The 8,512-nt window shown below is 39.0% G+C and overlaps 1 pseudogene; it reads left to right on the top strand.

The window, feature by feature from the left end:
• Positions 1–5,848: 5,848 nt before the first annotated feature.
• Positions 5,849–7,008, top strand: LOC147418875 (uncharacterized; annotated as a pseudogene).
• Positions 7,009–8,512: the final 1,504 nt, after the last annotated feature.

The raw sequence follows: 8,512 nt of genomic DNA, 5'->3' as shown, positions 1-8,512 counted from the left end.
AATCTGCAAAACAGGCTTGGGATATTCTAGCTGGTCTTTATTCAAGCCGCAATGATGCAAAAATTGCTTTGCTGCGTAAAGAGCTGGAATCGAAGATTATGCATGAGGAAGATGATATGGACACTTTCCTTACTGGTGTCAAGGATATCAATGAGCAACTTATTTCTACAAGTGAAGTCATTTCAGACAGTTCCCTTGTGCAGATTGTTCTTGATGCCTTGCCAGATTCTTACCAGAATTTTGCTATTACTTGGAGATTTATGATCCAAGGAAATCCTGAAGTTGTCAAGTTTGATGCATTGTGCACATTGCTGTTACAAGAGTCACTTCAAGAAAGAACAGGACTAGACAGTGTGCAGTTGAACAGGCTTTTATTGCTTCTCAAAGAAAGGGTGGCAACAGCAATGCAGCCACTTTTAATGGTTCTGCTGCGAGTGGCAAAACTTATGTTCCCAATGCTTCTGCTGGAAGCACTTCGTCTGGCATTCTGGTGATAAGGGCAAAAAGAAGATGCGTTGCCATTATTGTAAAGCTAATGATCACTTGATCAAGCAGTGTCCTAAGTTGAAGACCAAAGAGGCTAAGAAGAAAGAGGGTGGTTCCACTACAAATGCAGCCATTGTTGAGTCTTCTGTGAAAAGAGATTGTGATGCTGATGTTGATGCAGAATGGGCTTCTAGTGCAGAGTGCACTTACAATCCTGTTGTCCATGATGCATGCATGTCAGTTGCTGCAGATTCACATTTATTTTATTTTGACAGTGGTGCTACAAAGCACATTCCCTTACATCGTAAATTGTTCACCTCTCTCGAGTCTGTCCCTCATGAGAATTTAGTCACTTGTGCCAATAATGCCTCTTATCCGGTTCAAAGAGTTGGAAAGATTGTGCTTACTGCTACAAATGGCAGTTCTTTCACACTTGTTGATGCATTTTATGTACCTGGGATCAAGAAGAATCTCTTGTCTGTATCTGCACTTGCTAGACTTAGACTTGTAGTCAAATTTGTGGATGACAGACGTACAATTTATGATCTCAGTTTTGATTATGAAATTGTTGCATTAGGCCTTTTGTGTCGTGGGCTGTATAATCTCACTTTGTATGACAAGTGTGGATAAAATTTTACAAATGCAGTTGCAGATTCAAGGGCTATTTCAGGTGCAAAACTTTGGCATGCACGTTTTGGTACTCTGAATTTTGTGAGTTTGCTGCGTTTGCAAAAATCTGATATGGTTGCTTCTTTGCCACCTCTCGAAGCACCTGTCAAACACGTTTGTGAAGGCTGTATTTTGGGTAAGATACAGCGTTCGAAGTTTCCAAAGGATGGTTCAGTTAGGGCCACATGCAGGTTGCAGCTTGTGTATAGTGATGTTTGTGGACCCATGCAAACTCCGCTCTTGGGCAATTACCTTTACTTCGTGACTTTCATTGATGGTTACTCCAGGCATGCATGGGTATCTCCGCTTAAAGCGAAGTTTAAAGTTTTTATGTGCTTCAAACAATTTCTAGCTGTGGATGAAAATGTCTCAAAATGTACTATGGGCACCCTCCGTTCCGATCAAGGGGGGAGTATATGTCTCATGAATTTAATGCATTTCTGGCTACTCGTGGGATAAAACACCAATGTACAGTGCCTTATACGCTTAAGCAAAATGGTCAAAAGTCAAGCTTTGCCGCATTCTTTTTTGCTTGAGGCCACCATGTGTGCCACTTATGTACTTAACAGGTGTCCTACAAAAGCTTTGCAGTCTATTACTCTATATGAAGCATGGCATGATAGAAAGCCTTCTATTGAGCACATGCGTGTTTTTGGTTGTTTGGCATATGCTTTGGTGCCACAAACACAGTGCAAAAAATTGGATGATAAGGCTATCAAATGTATTTTTGTTGGTTATAGTGCTGAAAGCAATATATCATCCGCAAACAAAGCGAATTCTGGTTTCACGAGATATAGTGTTTGTGGAAGATTCTGTTCAACCCTTGCTGTCATGTACTAGAGACAATAATGTAATCTCACAGGATATTTATGACACTTTGTTGCCTCTTTTTAGTGGTGGAAGTTTGAATGTAAATTCCAATGAGGCAAATGTACAGGCTATGGGGGTTTTCAAAAATGTTACAGATCAGCCTATTATGGATGCAGATGTACATGATGTACTTGATGAGGAAAGGGTTGAAAATGAGCAGGCTAGAGGTATGCCAAAATGGTTGGTGCATACATTACGTGAGAGTAAATTGGATGCACCTTTGTCTAGTCGTACTCGTTCAGGTTCCTGCCATGCATCTTATGCATTAGATTGTTATGCTTTGGCTGTGTCTAGCTTACATGATGTTGAGGAATCTCTGTCTTTTGATGAAGCACAGAATTCAGAAAATTAGATGGCTGCCATGCAATCAAAATATGATGCACTTATAGAAAATGACACATGGATTTTATGTGATTTGTCTCCTGGTAAAAAGGCCATTGGTACGAAGTGGGTTTACAAGTTGAAACGCTCACCGGATAGTGAGATCGATCGCCATAAGGCTCGACTTGTTGCAAAGGGTTATGCACAACAAAAAGGCATAGATTATGAAGAGACTTTTGCTCTTACTTGTCGTATGACTATTGTGCATTTTCTATGTGCATTGGCAGCTCATTGTGGTTGGGATGTACATCAATCAGACATTGTTACTGCTTTCTTGAATGAAGACATATTTGAGGAAGTTTATGTAACGCAGCCTCGCGGTTTTGTCAAGAAAGGACAAGAGGACAAAGTGTACAGATGTAAGAAGGCTTTGTATGGGTTCAAGCAATCTCCTCGTGCTTGGTATGAGAAAGCTGACACTCATTTGGTCAAACAAGGCTTTCGTAACAGTCTAACAAGAAACACATTGTATGTAAAGCGTGAGGGTGATGTACTTCTCATTGTGGTTCTTTATGTAGATGTTTTGCTGATCACTGGACCAAATGAGAGACATATTTTTGAATTTAAGGCTGTTTTGAATGCTATGTTCAAGATGAAAGATTTGGGGCTGTTGCATCATTACTTGGGTATACAGTTTAAGCAGTGTGATAATGGTATTGCCTTGTGTCAAAAAAGTTACATAGAGACATTGCTATGTAAGTTTGGACTTGAGGATTGCAAACCTATTGCCACTCCCATGGAAACATGTTTGAAGTTGAGTCTACATGATGCTGGCAATCCTGCTGATGTCACTCTTTACCAAATTGCTATTGGATGCTTCATTTATGTATATAACACAAGGCCGGATATTCAGTTTGCAGTCTCACAGGTCATCAGATTTATGCATAACCCAAGGTCTAAGCTTTGGTAGGTTGTCAAGAGGATTTTCCGCTAACTTAGTGGCACTTTACATCTTGGCTTGTTTTATCCCAAGGGGGGATCATTGACACGACACTTACATGCTTTTCTAGACTCTTATTGAGCTGGTTGTTTTGACACTCGAGTGTCCACAAGTGGTTTTTGTTTCATGCTTGGAAATTCATGTATATCATGGTTGAGCAAGAAGCAACCTACTGTGGCCACTTCGAGTTGTGAGGCTAAGTACAGGGCAATCTTCACAGCTACAATTGAGTGCGTATGGCTCAGACGCCTTATGGATGATTTGGGTGTTGGACAGGACACTGCCAACACTATCTACACTAATAGCCAGAGTGCATTGGCAGTTGCGAGCAATCCAATTTTTCATGCTCGCACAAAGCACATTGAGGTGCATTACCACTATGTCAGGGAGAGGCTCTTAGCACGAGAGATCAACTTGGCTTATGTGCCAACACAGGACAACCTTGCAGATCTTTTCACAAAGGCATTGTCTCATGAGAAGTTCGAAGCTTTTCGCAAAGCTTTACTCCCCTTTGTGGACTGATCATGTCCTCAGGGCATGGCACTTCCCTTTACTCATGTGCTAGCTCTTGTTCACCGCATCACTCTAGGGGGGATTTGTTACCATGTACATGTGGTAGTGATGTGTGTGAACACACTAGGACCGTCGGGGCATTTTTTCGTAAAGCTTTACTCTCCTTTGTGGACTGATCATGTCCTCAGAGCATGGCACTTCCCTTTACTCATGTGCTAGCTCTTGTTCACCGCATCACTCTAGGGGGGATTTGTTACCATGTACATGTGGTAGTGATGTGTGTGAACACACTAGGACCGTCGGGGCATTTTTTCCCTCTTTAGGAGGTTTTTTCCCCTGTGCATTGTATATATGCCCATCACTCTAGGGCTATCTATCTCTCCATTGCACACTAAGTAAAACACTCTCTGTTGTGTGCCTTGAGCTTCCTTCGTCTCTCCAAGCTGTGTGTGTTTTTCTACAACCCTAATTCCAACAATCATGAAATGCATTTCAAAGAACATGTAGAACTATTAATATTTTGTTTTGTGCTTTGTCTTGTTTGCAGTCTAGTCCATTAGGAAAAAGGAAGAGCACAGTAGAACCTCAAACAAAGGAGGAGCAAACAAGAAAAACAAAGATGTTGATGTCAAGATTGAGCAAGAAATGGAGATCATAGAGCCGGATAGTCAGAGCAAAGATGGTGAAACAAAGATCTCACGATGACAAAGGATGCGGTTTCTGAGAGCAATGAGAAAGAAGAAGATCCAGAGGACGTTATTCCCATGTGTTTAAATAAATTACAAGGTTCCGAGTTTTTGGAGAGTATAACCATGAATCATGGCATGATGTTACTTGTTCCTTTGTGTTGCTGTATTGTCAATGAGAGGGTGAGGGAGCTGAGACAAGACGTGTCTTTGCTTAAAGAATTTCTTGATGATGATGGGTACTTTGTTATGAAGGGTAGTTTCATTTTATCTATTAATATGTCAGATGGAACAACCAAAGATGTGGATGACAATATTGTTGACACATGGATAAAAATTGGAGCTTGGTTAACAAAGAGTTTGAAGAGGAGCTCAAGAAAAATTGGTCACATTTTAGCAACAAAATATTCTTTGTTTGGGAAGGCAACCACAGAACAATTGCTTGGATGCAATGCATAAATGAAATATACCAAAATAACAAAAGAATGCATACACGAGTTCAAGCTCAATTCATAGTACCTTCTCTGAATAATGAGCTCAAGTTAGTGGCTACTCTACAAAGATTGAGCATTTGAGTTATCCTTCTCTTCTTCTTCTTGGTTTTCAAATATTGCTATGAGTACGACGTTGTATTTTATTTTCAATGAATGAAGAAGCCATAGTTAAGACCAATTTGAAAGATTATTTATTCCATACAAGTACACTGTGCTTGTCATGAAAAGCAATTTTCACAAGATTTTGATGAAGCTGAGAAAAAGTATATTGTAAGGACAAGAGCACGAGGCTATTAGTGGAAAGAGAGTTCGGTATCCTCTTACTCAATCAATTCTCGGTCGTTTGGTTTATGGGTAAACATTAATGTGCTTTATTGGTTTTGCATTGAATTATTGTCCATATATCTTTATAATGGGTTAAATTTAAGGCCCTTGTGTTTTATAGGGAAAGTGGAAAAAGGATCATGAGATGGTTTGTAGCAAGATACCTCCAAATTTACCGAAGGATGAGCATTTGACGACAACTACTGCAGCACGAAAAAAGTGTGATAAAGACTTACAATAAAAAAATGACACGGGTGAGTTTTGAAGTCTTAAACTTGATAAGAACGTGTTTCTCATTTTACAAGAATATTTGTTTTATGTTATTGTAGAATCTCTCAATGGTTAATCTTGCTAATAGAAAAGAATGGTTTGAAATATTGTGGAAGTTTCCTTTTGAAGATGAGAGATTCAAAATTTCTATTGAAAAGTTGTACTCTATTTCGTCTGCCTCATGTTCAATTGAGCTAAAATTGAGGATACTAAAAATGTTGGGCCAAGATGAATTTTTTTTGCCAAAGCTATGATATGCCACTTAGGGACCATCAATACATTTCTTGGCTGGCCAAGGAGGTATGGATGGATCAACTTTTAGAAGATGCCACTAGACTTTTGCAACAAGTCTTGGATTCTAATATGGGTACTAATAAAGTAGAGCTTCCCATGGGTGTGAGATTGCAAGAATATTTTAGTGACATTGTGAGTAGATACAGAGGTGTGCTATTTTATGACTTTCAAAAAGAGATGAATGTAGGAGCAAGCTTGGGGATTTGAAGAACTCTTCATGTTGATTGGTTTATAGGTATGTTTTACTTGTCTAAGCATGTAGGTCAAAGCTTTTTATAGTGATACTTGTTGAGATCTTGATCGGTAGGTGTCATTTGTAGGTTTTTGATGCACCTTTTGGTTACAAAAGAGATACAATGCTTGTCAGACACTTGCAAAGCTTGGACAATCATCTCTGCCCACATATTGTATGTTTACATCTACCATATTTAGGGAGAATGGCTCACTTGATGGAACCATCTTGGTGGATGCTTGGGAGCGTAAGTACTGTCCTTGGTGGCTTGACATGAAAAAAGGAGAGTGTTTGGAAGAGGAGAAAGAGGCATATCTTTAACATATGAAAGGGGAATGCAAATCAGATTCTGAGTTTATGGAATAAATGATTTATGATCAAAGGAAAAGGGTAGATGAGTAATTAAAAACACTCAAGGACAAAGAGGATCAAGATGCTCAAACACTTGGAATGAAGGGTGGTCGTCCACCATCCACAAGAAAAGTAGGAAGTTCTTTGAATGGTAAGTTCCTAACTATTCTAGAAATATGATGAATGAGTTCTACTGTATCTATTTATGCTTTGAGCATGCATATGTTACATATTGTGTTCTGTGATTTATAGTAATTAACAATGTATATTAAAATGTGATTGCTTTTTTGTGTAGACATGAAATCTTTGATTGGTGGAAGCAGATCCACAAAGAAGACTAGCAAGGGCTCAACAATCTACATTCCACTTGCTACTTTTCATTCATTTGATAAGAGAACTTTGTTGAAAGAAGTAAAAGTATGGAACTATGATTTTATTGTGCCAGGAAAAGAGTTCATCGGAAGGGAACTTCAAGGAGGGTTTTGCAGTGATGCGTGAGTTTTATATGAGCTTGGGAAGGGGTGGAAAAATGCAAAATTCTAAACCATGTGCTTGGAGTGTGGATTTAAGTGTGATAGATCTTCCTACAGGTTTCTTTCAAATCTACTCTCAATGTTATTGTTTCTTCTTTTCTTGCATGCCTATAAAAATTGAGATAACTTTTAGGTGACAACATTGTTGGATTTGATGGCATACTTGCTTGGAATGCATTGTCTGAGGACCATGTCAAGTGCTCTATTTTGGTGGCAAGCACAATGATGGATGACATGGGGTGGATATTAGTGATATGCCCACTTTCATCCATTGCTTTGGTGGAGTGTATAAGCTTGCGTGCATGCTTAGTTGTGGGATTGAGATGGATCTTAGATTGCTATTTTCTCATTTCATTACATGCACAAGCATCACATATGTATGGTAGGTTTTGGGAAATTTCAAGATGATTATAATTCTCTTATTTAGGTGAGCACATTTCTTGTATTGGCATTACATAAAATTGGAATGCAACCCTCTTTCAATATGGAAAGAGGACACAAGGTGAATAACCTCTACAATTTCTAATTTATTTACTCTTTGAATCACTAAATTGAATTTGAGCACTAGCATGTTCTCATTGCTATTTACAAAGATGGGAAATTTGCTCCAACAGGATCTCTCCTTGGAGATTGTTGGTCATTACAACAATCCTCAAGGGCACAATGTGAAGGGAAGAGTGGAGGATGGAGGGGTGTTCTTGAGAGGAGTTCTTGAAACCAGTAAAAATATTATTGTGGAAAAATAACACCAAAGATTCTCCGCCACCTATGGGCACGGTGTTGGAGATTGGTGGAGGCACAAGACTTGTGTTGAAGGCTGCCATGCACATAGGTTTTCCATGTATGCTCATTGATAATGATGGACAAATATGTGATGGTTATCTCACGCCCTTGGTTGCAAATTTTTATGGAAATATGGGTGGAGTAAATATGCATGGAAGTGGAGCTTTTGCTAGTTATGATGATGATGATTTTGTTCTTAACGAGGCTCCCTCTGGATTAGTAGGTGACATTTCTTGTGACCTTGAGATAGTATGCATTTTTTGTGTAAGAATTATTCTTTTGCTTTATCAAATTTTAGTGAGTTGTTTTTTTATGCAGAGACTAGGGCAAGGCTCCTCTAGATTAGTAGGTGACATTTTTTTGTGACCTTGAGATAGCATGCATTTTTTGTGTAAGAAATATTCTTTTGCTTTACCAAATTGTAGTGAGTTTCCATGTTATGCAGAGACTAGGGCAAGGCGTATAATATCAAGTTCATCTTATGGCCATTTACTAATACATTGACAACTTGCCAAGCGATGCACATACATCGATGATGAGGCAGAAATTGCTTAGTTGCTTATTAGATGTGAAGAAAATATGGACTCTATCCATGTGAACTTTATTGGGTTTTGTTCTATTTATTGGGATTAGGGTTGCAGGAAAACACACACAACTTGGAGAAGACGAATGGAAGCCCAAGGCAC

Source organism: Adiantum capillus-veneris, chromosome 29, assembly GCF_014529385.1.
Source record: "Adiantum capillus-veneris isolate H3 chromosome 29, ASM1452938v2, whole genome shotgun sequence".
NCBI classification, from domain to species: Eukaryota; Viridiplantae; Streptophyta; class Polypodiopsida; order Polypodiales; family Pteridaceae; genus Adiantum; species Adiantum capillus-veneris.
This window is presented reverse-complemented; position numbering and strand designations above follow the sequence as displayed.